The 10,193-nt window shown below is 31.7% G+C and overlaps 1 non-coding gene across 1 annotated transcript; it reads left to right on the top strand.

The window, feature by feature from the left end:
* Nucleotides 1–681: 681 nt before the first annotated feature.
* Nucleotides 682–788, top strand: LOC128041446 (small nucleolar RNA R71). Its single transcript, XR_008196468.1, has one exon. It is a non-coding gene; the product is annotated as a small nucleolar RNA R71 (small nucleolar RNA).
* The last annotated feature ends 9,405 nt before the right edge of the window (nucleotides 789–10,193 follow it).

Genomic DNA, 10,193 nt, shown 5'->3' with positions numbered 1-10,193 from the left:
TTTCGGTATTGCTAGGCAAACTACCTTGTCGTCGTTTTGAAATTAACTTAGCAAGTTGGCCTATTTGGTTCGCAAGCCCTTGAATCGATGCTTGTTGATTTTTAAGTGCTGATTCAGTGTTTTGAAAACTAGTTTCTGACACTGAGATAAACTTCGTCAATATCTCCTCAAGGTTAGGCTTCTTCTCTTGTTGGTAAAGTTGTTGTTGGAAGCCTAGAGGGGCTTGTGCTCTCTGATTACCTTGACCACCCCAAGAGAAATTGGGATGGTTCCTCCAACCTGCATTATATGTATTACTATAAGAGTTATTTTGAGGCCTAGAATTATTACCCATATAATTGATTTGTTCATTCTAGATTGTTCATTCCCCCTACATTCGTATCGCATTGCATCACCGGATGTACCCGCATAGAAACATATAAACCATCAATTTTCTTATTTAATTGTTCTACCTGATTCGATAACATGGTGACTACATCTAAGTTGAAAACACCAGCTATTCTATTTGACTTCATCCTCATGACTTGCCACTAATAATTATTCAGTACCATCTCCTCTATAAATTCATAAGCCGCTTCGGGTGTTTTATTGTTCAGAGTTCCACCAGCTGCTGCATCGATCAATTACCTAGTCTTGGGATTCAAACTGTTGTAGAATTTTTGAACTTGTAACCATAAAGGTAACCCATGGAGAGGGTACTGTCTCAATAAGTTCTTATATCTCTCACATGCATCATATAAGATTTCTAAGTCAATCTGAACGAAGGAAGATATATTATTCTTCAACTTGGCTGTCTTAGCCGGTGGGAAGTACTTCAGTAAGAATTTCTCGATCATTTGATCTCATGTAGTGATAGAACCTCGTGGTAAAGAATTCAACCATTGTTTAGCTTTGTTCCTCAATGAGAAAGGGAATAACTGTAGGCGAATGGCGTCGTCAGAAACACCATTTATCTTGAAAGTATCATAGACTTCCAGAAAATTAGCCAAATGAGTATTTGGATCTTTGTCTTGCAAACTATCGAACTGAACAAATTGTTGTATCATTTGAATAGTGTTCGGCTTCAGTTCAAAATTATTCGCAGTAATTGTGGGTCCTACAATACTCGATTCAACCCTAGTTAGAGTGGGCTTAGCATAATCGTATATGGTACGAGGCACAAGATTTGGATTTGTAGGATTTGCAACAACTGCTAGGGGTAGCTGATTATTCTGATTATCACCCATCTCCTCAGTAATAACAATGTCCTCTTGTTCGTCTACTAAATTTTCTCGACTTTGCCTTGCTTCTTTACAATTTCTACGAGCAGTACTTTTAATTTCACTGTCAAACAGTAATGGTCTCGACGGATTTCTTCTAGTCATAAACTAAAGGAACCTGCTAGAAGCAAATAAAAGAAAAGAAAAATTAGAATGCAAAAATTAAACTAAAAATAAAAATATAATAAAAATAAAAAATGGCTAAATTAATAAAAATTGAATGTTCCTAATATTTTAGTTCCTGGCAACGGCACGAAAAACTTGATGGTCACTAAACTAACTATAAATACAACTAAGGCAAGCACACCTATAGAACAATAGTATAGTTATGGTGAGTAGGGAATATCGCATCCACGAGAACTAAAAGTATTGGTAATTACCATTTTTCTATTATTTAGCTGACAAATTGGGGTGATTGCTTTTAATCTAAATTTATAATATAATTTAACTAAGAACACAATAGAGAATGAAATAGGAAAATAATCGAAGATAACCAATGATAAAGGAAATACCAAAGAAAGAATCCATCTAGACTTCACATATTATTCTGAATCTGAATTAAACGATTTATTCACTTGTGTCTCGATCTGTGGAAATCCCTAAATTATGTTAATATATCTTTCAAGAGTAAGAACAACTGACTTTAGGTTGATTAATTGAAATATCTTTCTAATTAAAACCCCTATTATCGCGTTAATTCAATCTATGGATTCCCCTATTAGATTTGACTCTAATCCGATAGGTTTATGTCGTCCTATTTCTAGGTTACATGCAATTCTACTTAATTATGCTAGATCTACTCTTAAACAGGGACTCTTGCTCCACTAAAATAATTAAACATGAATTAATATCCCAAAAGTATTAAAACACGAAATAAACATACATAATTGAGAATAAGAATAAATTATTTATCGCGTAAAAACATAAATTAAATAAAAAGGTTCATCATAGGTTTCATCCTCCTTAGGTATCTAGGGAATTTAGTTCATAATCCTGAATAGAAACGTCTCAAAGTTAGGATAACCACAAGACATAAAGAAACTCAATAAAACTTCGAAAGAAATTAAATGGAGAACTTCGATTTTGAGGGAGATCCACTTCTGAGTTGATTCTGATAGCATTCTTCGAGTGTTTTCTTTGATCTTCTCTGATTGCCCCCTTAGGTCTTCTTCTTATTTGTATTATAGGCTTTAGAATGCTCAGAAAGCCTAAAAATTGGGTTTTTCTGCTTATTTGGGAAGCAAGGTGCGATATCGACATGGGCTGGCACATGGGCGTGTGGCCACCCCGTGTGGCCACCCCATATGGAAATGGCCAGGCTGTGTGGGTCCTGGAAATAGCTCTATTTGTCCAATTTTGGCTGGGTATTCACTCATTTCACTCCCAAATGCTCTCCTAACTATAGAAACATGAATTTAAAGGATTAGGAGCATCAAATTCACTAATTTACATAATTAATCATCCAAAATGCATTAAAAATGAGATTAAAATATGTTACTTTTACAGCTTATCAGTATTTGATAAAACTGTTCTGTATTTTATTAATTGAAGAATTGAATTCAAATAGAGGAAAAGGTCTTAACCTAATTGGTAAAATAATTCCCTTATTCTAATAAACTACTAAAAGATAAAATAAAATATCCCTAAAAAATCTCAATTGATTTATTCTATCTAACTAAATAACTTCAAAAAATATCCTCAAAATATATGGGGTTTCACGTATTTCAACACTCTCCCTCAAGTTGGTGCATATATATCAATCATGCCCAAGTTGCTTACAAGAAAATCAAAACTTGTCTTAGAGAGCCCTTTGGTGAGTATGTCAGCAATCTGTTATTTTGAAGGAACAAACAACATGCACACTTGGCCTTCATTAATCTTCTCCTAGATAAAGTGTCTATCAATCTCAACATATTTAGTTTTGTCATGTTGGACTGGATTGTGAGCAATAATAATGGCAGTTTTGCTATCATAGTACAACTTCATTAGTGAAGTTATTGGTTTCCTCAGCTCTTCTACAATTCTTGTGAACCACATCATTTTACAAATTCCTTGAGCCATTGATCTAAACTCAGCCTCTGCAATACTTCTTGCTACAACACTTTGTTTTTTTCTTCGCCAAGTCACAAGGTTTCCCAAATAAATGTACAATATCCTGATGTAGATCTTCTACCTGTTATTGAGCCTGCCTAGTCTACATCTGTATAAGCTTTAATTCCTCTTTGTTTGGATTTCTTGAAGAATAATCCCTTGCCAGGTGAACTCTTCAAGTATCTCAGAATCCAAAACACTCATTCTTCATGTTCCTCCATTGGGGAGTGCATAAATTGACTCACTAAGTTCACTACAAAAGTTATGTCTGGCCTTGTATGTGATAAGTAAACTAACTTACCAACTAATATCTGGTACTTCCCTTTATCAACTAATTGTTCTTCTTTATTTCTGAATTTTACATTTGGATCAATTGGTGTGTCAGCTGGGTAGCAACCACTCATCCCAACCTCTTTTAAAATATCAATCACATATTTTTTCTAAGAGACCACAAGATCCTTCTTTGATCGAGTAACTTCTATTCCAAGAAAGTATTTTAAAGGGCTCAAGTCTTTGATCTCAAACTCTAAAGCTAGATAATCCTTGAGATGCCTTATTTCATCCACATCATCTTCTGTAAGAATGATATCATCGACATAAACTATAATAACTGCTATTCTACCTCTTTGTGAGTATCGATAGAACATTATCTGATTAACTTGCCCTTGTGAGTAACCTTGTTTTTTAACAACTTGAGTGAACCATTTGAACCAAGTTCGAAGAGACTGCTTTAGACCATACAAAGATTTTTTGAGCTTACATACTCAAGTTCCAAATTTTCTTCAAAACCTGAAGTAGGATCCATGTAAACTTCTTCTTCAAGTTTCCCATTTAGGACAACATTTTTCACATCTAGCTGCTGTAAAGACCAATTAAGATTAACAATAATTAATAAAAGAACTCTAACATAATTTAACTTGGCTACTGGAGCAAATGTTTCAAGGTAGTCTATCACATATGTTTGAGTGTACCCTTTACCCACTAGTCGAGCTTTGTATATATCTAAAGATCCATCCGGTTTGAATTTGGTTGTGAACACCTATTTACAACCTACTATTTTTTTCCTACAGGTAATTCCACTATTTCCTATGTACCTATTTTTTCAAGAGCGTGCATCTCCTCTAAAACAGTTCCTTCCGTTCAGGAACCTATAAAGCATCTTTCACATTTTTGGGTATTTTCACTGTATCGAGACACGAAACAAGGCTAAGAATGTCGAAGACAAGGCTTTACAGGACATAAAGTTGAATCTCTATGTTGTATATTCCTAGTCTTTTCTTGATCAATTATTGAATCTTCCATACTATAATTCCCTCCCTGAAGATTAGAATCAAAGTAAGATTATGTTTCAACAAATGTGGCATCCATGGTAACAATAATCTTCCTATCAATTGGATTGTAACATTTGTAACCCTTTTTATTAGAAGCATATCCAACAAAGACACATTTTTTTGCTCTAGGATCTAGTTTACCTTGGTTGTGAAGATGAACAAAAATACTAAACCCCAAAACTCAGAGGGATAATTCTGTGATCAATTTATAGTTAGGAAAGTTATCTTTAAAAAGACTAAAAGGAGTTTAATACTTTAGAGTTTTACTGGGCATTCTATTAATAAGATACATAGTTGTTAACAAAGCTTTGCCCCAAAGATAATGTGGTACCTGACTAGTGAAAATCAATGCTCTCGTTACTTCCAAAAGATGGTAATTTTTTCTTTCTGTTATCCCATTCTGTTGAGGTGTCTTTGTACAAGAGCTTTGGTGGACTATTCTATATTTGGTTAAAAAAACGTCTAATTGGTCACTAAAAAATTTCCCACCATTGTCACTTCGAAATACTTCAATTTTCACACTAAATTGTGTTTTCCCCATAGCATAAAAAGACTAAAACACATTTTTAACTTCAAACTTATCTTTAATAAAAACACCAAACAAATGCGAGTATGATCATCAATAAATGTGACAAACCAACATTTTCTTGAAAAAATTAAGACTCTCAAGGTCCCCAAACATCACAATGAATTAACGAAATAGGTTTGGAAGCTTTATATTTTTGAGGTGGAAAGAATGATCGATGATGTTTAGCCAATTCACAAAATTCACAGTGATATGAAGAATGACTTTTATTTTTAAATAGATCAGGTAACAAATATCTTAAATAGTAAAATTGGGGTGTCCAAGCCTATAATGTCAAATCATAACCTTATCAAAACTAGAAATAGAGTTTAAACATAGAATAGTTGTTGGTCGATTTAGATTGTCGTCATCAAGAAAGTAAATTCCACCAGATTCTTTAGCATTGCCAATCATCCTCCCTGAGATCATGTCCTGAAATTTACACATAGAGGAGTCAAATATAACATGAGAATTCAAGGACTGGGATAATTTACTGACCGATATAAGATTACAAGCTAGATTTGGCACATGTAAAACATCATGTAAAACCAAGAAAGGTGAAATTTTAATAGTGTCTTTCCCGGCTATTGTCGAGAACGACCCATCTACTACTTTGATCTTTTTGTTTCCAGCATAATGTGTGTAAGTTGAGAAAAAAATGACTATTAGTCTTGTGATCACTAGCTCTAGAATCAACGATTCACGTGTTTGTTTTACAAGGCTTGACACTGAAAAAATAGAAAAATCAGTACCTGATTGGGCAAAAGAGGAAGAAGGATTATTGGATGAGTTAGGAACAGAAGAATTCATTTGAAACTGTGGTGATTGAAAATGCTTGTGTAGATGCTGTAATTATTCCTTAGTGAATGGAGACCCTCCAAGAGAACTTTCTGCTCAGGATTTTCATTAGTCGTTTGGAAAGTTCTATTATCCCCTAAACTTCCAACACGTTTCTCAAGTGTGCCAATATTTTTTGTAGTGGTTACACCAAGGTTTTTTTTTCTTTTTTTCACTATCATCATTATTTTTAACAATTATAAGAGTAAAATTATCATCATTAGCTTCAAATCTTGGCATTAACATTACTTTTCTCCTTGGCTCCTCTCTTCTAACCTAGGAAAAAATCTCATAGAATGTTGGAAATGATTTTTTTCCTAGGATCCGAGATCTCACTTCATCAAATTCTTTATTTAAACCAACCAGAAATAAATAAGCTCGCACATTCTCTACTTTTTTCATAGCTTTTATACTATTTCTGGGACACTCTCATTCATCATTATAACACTGATCCAGTTCTTGCCAAAAAGACATAATCTCATTACAAAAAAAGTAACTTCCTTTCCCCCTTATCTAGCCTTCTAGAGTTTTATTTTTAACTCAAAAATCTGTAAAGCTTTTTCTAAATCCGAATAGGTGTCTTTCACAATGTTCCAAACATCTTTAACAGTTGGGAGAAAAAGAAAAGGTTTACCTATGGATGTTTCCATGGAATTAATTAGCCACGCAATTATCATACAATTTTCTGATCTCCACTTGCTCATCTTTGGATCACCTAGCTCTAGTTTTTTGACTTCTTCAGTTAAATGACCTAGCTTGTTGTGCCTATCAATTGCTAACTTTAGAGACTCCGATCATTTGAGATAATTCTATAATGACCCAAAATTCACGGGCATCGAAAAAGTATAATATCGGGCCTCCGTCTTAGTAAACTGAGTTTGAAAATAATTATTAGAAATATTTACGAGACTAGTTGTGTGTTTAATTAGGTATCAATTAGGAGAATTTAGTCTAATTAAGAATAATTAGGAAAAAAGGATCAAATCGAATAAAGAGTGAAAGTTTAATTATAGATTAATAGAAAGTAAAAAGGGCTAAAATGACAATTAAGCCATTTATATGAAATGAGGCGGCGTATATGCATTAAATCCAAGATTTTATTCAAGTTATTATAAATATTATATCTATATAATTATTATAATTATTATTATTTATTCAAATTGTAATTTATATTAATTATATTATTATATTATGGAATAAAGTAAATAGTAGACAATTGTATGATAATAAAATATACATGTGTAAAAATTATATTTGTACATGTATAAACTAAACACCTAAATTAGTTATAATTTAAATATGAAGATATTTTATAATTATTAATTGTATGAATTATATTATGAGATTTTTATATAATAAATAAATTAAAGACATGACAAGTATGTGGTGATAAGATGGTACAAATGTAATAATATATATATACACTTGTATTATAAATATTATTTACTTAAAATTTAAGTAAAAGATATTAATTAATTAAATAATTATATTATGAGATTTTTATTTGATAAACAAATTAAGTAGTGACAATTGTATGGTATTGATGGTGTACAAATGTGAATATATGATTAAATATTTAATAGATATTTAGAATAAAATATATATTATTATTATAACATAAAGTAAATGAAATAAAATGAAATAAAAGAAAACAAATGAAATAAAAGAAAGAAAGAAACAGAATAGGAAGGGACGAAACAGAGAAGGAACAGGGGAGAAAGAAAGAAAGAAAAAGAAAAAAGAGAAGGAAAGGAAAAACTAGGGTTTAAGGTTTTAAAACTTTAAAGCTAGCAAAGAACTAGAAGCATCGGCACGGAAGGGAAAAGAGAAGATTATCGAGGAGTAAACTCGAGAAAATCACAGTTTGTATTACTATAATTCAAGTTATTTATTATTAAATGTTAAATTTTAATTTATGTGTTTGGTAAATGAAATGTGAGGTAAGTATTATTATTATTATTATTATTATTATTATTATTAGTGAGAATTAAATTGAATAGTTGATATGAATTAATATTTGAATTGTTTGTTGATTAAAAGCGGGAAATGAATTTGAATCGAATTGTGAATGGTATTAAATTGTATGGAAATGTATTGAGTTGTGAAATGTGTGAATTTGTGGATTAATTATTGATTGAAAGGTGGAAAAATAATTGAATTGAAAATGTGAGAAACTATGATTGACTTGGAGTTATATGTAATTTAAATACCCTATTAACTAGTCAGGCTGAGTCGAATATAGTTGGCATGCCATAGGATTGGAAGAGTTTAGGGATACTTTGACCTCGAGTCAATGAGACATTGGGTGTCACTATATTTCTTTGGATAGTTTCGATGAGGTACTGGGTAACAACTTTCTTCGGCTTTGCCGATGAGACACTGGGTGTCAACTTTGCTTCGAACTATCCGATGAGGCACTGGGTGCCATTCTGGTGTGTTTGGTTGGATCCGTGTATCCACCAAAGTCCGAGTTTTGTTAATAGGGTAAATGATGAAATGATAAACCGAACTAGTTGATCAAATGAGCTACTGAAATGAAATGAAAAAGTTGAATTGTGAATTGAAATGTGATATGAGATTGAGAAATGAACCTAAGGTTCATGATATTTCCAAATTCAAATTGTGGATGTATGATATCAATTGATGAATTGCTATTGTTGAAATATGGAATTTAAATTTAAATTTGAATATACGATTTGTGCATTATCTGGTTATTATTGTTATAATTTGAATTATGGTAATACCACTGAGTATGAAATACTCAGCGTACGGTTGCATCCGTGCGCAGGTTGATAGAAGTCAAAAATTCCGGATCAGTATCCAAATCAATCCCGACTTCAGCATAACTTTGGTGATGTATATTTTCTTTTGGTAATGTGGCATGTACATAGGATGTGTATAAAGGTTATTATGTTTTAATATAAATGGTTAAAAATGTTAGTATTATAAGTTTATGAATTATAGTGAAAGAAGTTTATCTATTTTTATTTAATTAGTATATTGTTAAATTTAAATTGATATTATGTTGATTGAGTTTTATTAGAAGGTATTTAGAATAGAAAATGAGAATGTGACATGAATTGGTTGATTTGATTATATTTGAAAATGATATGGTTTTAATTGCAGAGGGTTTTATGTAAAAATATGCGAAGTCTTTAAAATTTTAAACAATAAAAATAAAAATGAAGTCAATTAGTAAAATATTATATGAATTTATGATTTTATTTTAATATGTTTGTTATCTATTTAAGAATTATTGTAAATTATCTGATATGTCCGGTAATGCCTGTAACTCTGTTCCAGCGATAGTTTAGGGTTAAGGGGTGTTACAAATTCTTGGCATTCAACTTGTGAGATGTCAGCTAAAAGGAGAGGTGAGATGCCTCTGTCCCTTGAGTCACTACACTCTCGATAATTGTTTCAACAACAGAACTTTCTACCTCTGTTTGATTGTTGGATCTCTTATCTCCATTAAAGGTTATTTTAACCATGATGTTACTTGAGAGTTAACCTAGCTCAAATTCCATGAAAAATTTCAAGAGAGTATTTGATAAAATTGTTCTGTATTTTATTAAATAAAGAATTGAGTTTAAATAGAGGAAAGAGTCATAACCTAACGAGCAAAATAATTCCCTTATTCTAATAAACTACTAAAAGATAAAATAAAATATTCCCAAAAAAAATCTCAATTGATTTAGTTTAAGATTTATCTACCTAAATAATTTTAAAAAATATCCCCAAAATATATAGGGTTTCACGTATTTCAACACAACTATGTAGGGCTACTTCTCCAATATCTACGATATGGATATTATCATGTGAAGATTATGGGTGATGATGTCTCTAAGACTGCATTTCGATCAAGGTATGGCCATTATGAATTCTTGATGCTGCCATTTGGTTTGACAAATGTGCCTACAGTATTCATGGACTTGAATGGAGTATTTCAATCATATTTGGATCAGTTTGTGGTGTTTTTTATTGATGGTATATTGATTTACTCTAAGAATGATGCTGATTGTGAGGAACATTTGAGAATTGTGTTGAGAACATTATGTGAAAAATTAGTTATATGCCAAGTTCAGTAAGTGTAAATTCTGGTTTAGAGAA

The sequence above is a fragment of the Gossypium raimondii genome, chromosome 5 (genome assembly GCF_025698545.1).
Source record: "Gossypium raimondii isolate GPD5lz chromosome 5, ASM2569854v1, whole genome shotgun sequence".
NCBI classification, from domain to species: Eukaryota; Viridiplantae; Streptophyta; class Magnoliopsida; order Malvales; family Malvaceae; genus Gossypium; species Gossypium raimondii.
The sequence above is the reverse complement of the archived record's forward strand: the minus strand, read 5'-3'. Positions and strand labels throughout refer to the sequence as shown.